The following is a 4,838-nucleotide window of genomic DNA, read 5'->3' as shown; positions in this document are numbered from 1 at the left end:
CCATGAAAAAATACTTATTTGGGCTCTAAATATTACCTATCGCCCTATGAATACACCCTTATTTGGACACTAAAAGCTTACCTATAGTCCAGACTCTTCGCCTGAGGCTTGCCCTGCTTAAATTTCAGATGAAGCTACCGAGGGTGCATCTTTTTTGCATACTTCCATGACAATTACATTTGAATATAGCTATGAGGCCCTAGCAGCCAGCCTTAGCAACCAGATCCAATATAAGGCTGGATTTTCAACGTAATTCGTATTAGTAAGAAAGTAGAATTCAGAGAGAGAACAGTTTGAATATAGCCTTTATCATAAAGTTTTTATTCGATAATATGTATTATCAAAAATGAGTGGTTTATTTACAATATTAGAAGTTGATAGTGGAGTTGGCAATAGCAGTAATGACATAAAGACACGAGTACCAAACGTGGCAGTAGAAATTACAAGAATGTCTCGACTAAGCCTTGAATGGGATGGTATGTATGCAAAATATTTTATATGATAGAGCAAATTCAAATTGGACATGCAGTTGTGTTTTGCAGCAAAACTTAATATAATGCATATACACAGACTTCAAGCGGCTTTAAATACAATAGTGAAATATACTGAGGACAGTAAGTTGAAATAGTAAGTGAAAAATGAGTGGTATATTTTTGTAATTATGTAAAAAAAAATGTTTCTAAATCAAAAACCTTTTTCGTGTTAGATATTTTCAGTAGGTTACCGTTACTCTAGAGATATTCTCAAAGTAAAAAGAATTTTATTTATTCTGTAGTGAGCTGTGAGAGAGATAGGATCACTCGATTACTCCTCTCTCTCTCTCTAGAAAAGAATACTCTCTTTATCAATCAAAAATCAGATTCATTTTGGAGGTGAGAGAGTCAACACTGAAAAATTGTTTTATACATGTCCACTATGTATTTATACACTGGGAACCTGGTCATCATGTAAGAATTGTACAATAGTTGACGAGTATGATGAAAAGTGTAGATTATGCAATCCGTTTAAATTGCCTAGAGGATATGCAGTACAAATTAAAGACTGTAAGTTCTGTCTTGAAAAGATTTGTGACTCTCACACTAGAGGATTCCTATGCTCAAATCGTCAGTATGATAAATGTGATCAGTGGGAGAATACCTATCCCAGTATGATTGGAAAGAGCCCTAATCGAGATTTTAGTTTATTTCTAAGAGACTGATATCGTCGTGGTTTTAAATTTTTTTCGGATTAATTGTTGATTGTATTTCAACGCTTTAATTGTTGAAATAATAAGCAAATTTGGTTTCTACGTCATCGTTGGGAAGACAATGGCTTCGATGATTATAAACCTACTGATTTTTATTTGACTGTTAAAGAAAGTGATTATCTATTTTAAAACACTGTATGTGATATTGCTTCAAATAAGCAAATGGAAACACGTGAATTTTACAATATGAATGAAAATAGTATCATTGACTTCACAAAGAGATACAATAAGAGTGAAGTTACATTCTGCTGGAGAAAGTGTGACCCTGACTTTGCACATCAAGATCAATATACAGTGAATTCAGATGACCTACCGCCATTAGTTGCATTAGATACAGCTACCTATACGTAGATTAAGAAATCTAAATAGGAAAAAAAATCTTTTCATTTATATACGTTTTGTATTAATAAACAAATTTACAAACATTTTTAGAATATTTTATTCGTAGGGCACTGAAATCGATATTATGAAGGTATGAAAGTACATTCAGGAAGTCATTCAGGCGAGGGATGTCTACGTAAATGTTGAGAAATTCGTTGTAGGTTTAGCCACAGCAGCGGAACATGAAATATAGTAGTGCATGAAAAGCAAAGCTTTTACTCGTTAAATCCTGTACCCTATTTTGCTTTTAAATAATAGTTTTCCTTCTGCTTTAAAAAAGTTGTTGATGTGTGGTAGAATGTATATGGTAGGCCAAGAGGATCAAACAATTCTATAATCTTCACTGTTTTGAAAGATGCATAGCCAATGGCCTCTCTTTAAGGTTGATGGACCGCTCTCAACAATGATAATGGTATTGCTAACACTTTGAATTTGTTCAAGGAAATTTGATGGTATGCAATAGGATTTGTATTTGGACATGTACGGATCCATTTTAACGCTGATTATTTGATTTGTGTTCCTGGTGCGAGGTCTAGTAGAACACTGCCTTTGGGAGTGATTTCTCTGTAAGTTTAAAATTGATTTAATGAGGTTTATGCAACACTCAGCTAATGGCTCAGCAAGGTTTACTCTAAACATACATTCCCCATTCGTATAATACTCATATTTTTAGTGCCACACAAGTCTAATTCAATAATACCATGAGTTTTCACAAACATCGTATCAGTTGCACCATTTTCAAATAATTTTGAATCTCGATATAGGGATTGCAATGTCTGCTCTTACAGTGTCATATAGAATTTATGAAAGGATAAATTGCAGAGTCGGATTCCATTTACTTTACATACAAGAGAGTGAATTCGAAACATTTCAAATGTGTTTGGGCAACTTGTCCAGGATCCCATAACACTATCACTTATTACAGAGAGAGAGAGAGAAGAGAGATAGAGAGAGACGTTTATTATTAAATACAAGACAATACAAAATACAATTCAAAATTGAATCACAATACACTTATTCTCCCTCGAAAGGCTCCATAGCCAGAGATACAAGAGATTCAAATGCCAATTTCGGTTTTGAAATAATTTTACTATTTATAAATGAGGAATCGGTGAAGGTACTGAAAATCGTGGCAATATGTCGCTGATTGGTGATTGTGTGACGAACAAGTAGTTTGATATTATTTTCACTAGCCCTCAGTTTTTTCACTACCAAAGCAACAGAACTCTAAATAATATGTTGCTTTCGTATATGAAGCATAGCTGAGGTGAGAGAGACTGTTACATCGAATGATTTAGGAAGTTCCTTTCGTAAAATAAAATTGGTTGGAACAAGCGTTAATTTTATGTCCACCTTAATATACGGTGGTAGACATTGGGGTATATTAAATATCTCGTGATTTATTTTCCCAACATAATATAATTCACTAGTTTTTGCCTCTTTAAGTGCATCTGTAGTGTCAGTGTTAGTCTTATACTCATATCCATTGGCTGAAACCCTCCATTCCTTATATGATTTTGGTGGGATCAACATGAACTGTATGTAGCTCCTTTAATTTGAGAGATTGTTGCTAGTGGTCACCAATGTTCCATTTATATAGACACTGATCTGTCGAAATAAATTATGCAATACACAATTTTTATAGGATATTCCATTACTAAGACATATACATGACATAATGTTCATTGGAATAAATTCGAAAATGAATATTTTCAGAAAGCGGTTGTTGTGGGTAGAATTGTTCATACTAACCATGTTTTACACTCACATCAACATTTTATGCATTGAATAGATTTAAAGATGAAGTGATTGATGGATTAGAATCCTTGTGTGGTAGATATGCCATTTAAGTTTAGGAAAAGAAATCCATTTTTGATCTAACGATTTTCTTCCTTGGTTTCTTCTTCTTCTTATTTGACAAGTGATATATTTCGCTTCTGACCTGAGTAGAGGCTGATGAGTGATGTAGTAATTCACCAAGGGATCGTGCACTGGACCTGACATTTTCCCAAGCAGTTTTTGTTAGAAATTTTACCAGAGCCCCAATCATGTAGGGTAGAGTATGCTAAACCCGCGGCAGCCGGTACAATATATTATTTAGCCAAGGCTAGTCCAGAGCAAAACAACTTAGCAAGACAACTGCCAATACCATAGCCTGATATTGATGAACGACCTTTGGAATAGTCCATTCCATGACCCATTTGTCTAAGACCAAGAGTAGCAACGTAGCAATCAATATAAGGACAAACAGATGCTGTTTTTCTATTAGACATCTTGCTATTGAACGGGTCAAAAATGACATGTAATCACTGCCAAACAATTTGTTATTTCCAATTGATCATCTAACTCAGTTCTTTATGTGAACTGGCAGAATTCCAAATAGGAGGTGTTTATAGGGATATAATGAAGATGCTTTATACTGTAATGATGGATTTGATCTTGACTGGTTTTTCGTTCAAAAACACGTGGGGGGATATTGCTATTACCAACTCTTGATGTTTCAACGAATGAAACGTAAGAAAATATACAACTGTCGAAGGAGAAACTGTTTTGACAATCAGCGAAAATGACAGAATCCATGCCTCTAGTGCTTCCAGCACTTCTACCATTGATTATATTCTGTCTAAAACCAAGAATATTTCTCAGATTATCGCTGAGAATAGCCTTCTCACTATCAATGGGAGAACTCAGCACAACACAAACCGTTAGTACTACCAAATTCCTTGTATGATAATGGGGCAAAAGGATACTCACCCGAGTTCGTTGTTTCTATCCAATGCTCGCTAACTAGTGGCCAATCATGTAGTCTAACTTTTATGTCATATGTAAGATCTTTTATCAGGATATCATACATATTTTTGAGAATACAATCAACGAGAGCATCTTCATACTTGCCATCAAATTTGATGGCTGGGGAAAGTTTTGTCCAAAAATCACTTGTTTTATTCAAGTCATTGTAGAATGGATCAGAAACATTAGACATAAATGTCACATAGAAATCGTTGAACATCGTTTGTGTCTTTAATTTATACCCAGGAATCAAAATCAGAGTTATCAGACAAGTTATCTACAAAATCAGAGTCTCTTTCCCATGTGTGTAGGGAAAGAGACATACCCTCTTTAATATCTTTTCAATCTGATTATCAGACAATTTATCCAGTTATCAGACAAGTTATCTACAAAATCAGAGTCTCTTTCCCATGTGTGTAGG

Source organism: Artemia franciscana, chromosome 5, assembly GCF_032884065.1.
Source record: "Artemia franciscana chromosome 5, ASM3288406v1, whole genome shotgun sequence".
Classification (NCBI taxonomy): domain Eukaryota; kingdom Metazoa; phylum Arthropoda; class Branchiopoda; order Anostraca; family Artemiidae; genus Artemia; species Artemia franciscana.
This window is presented reverse-complemented; position numbering follows the sequence as displayed.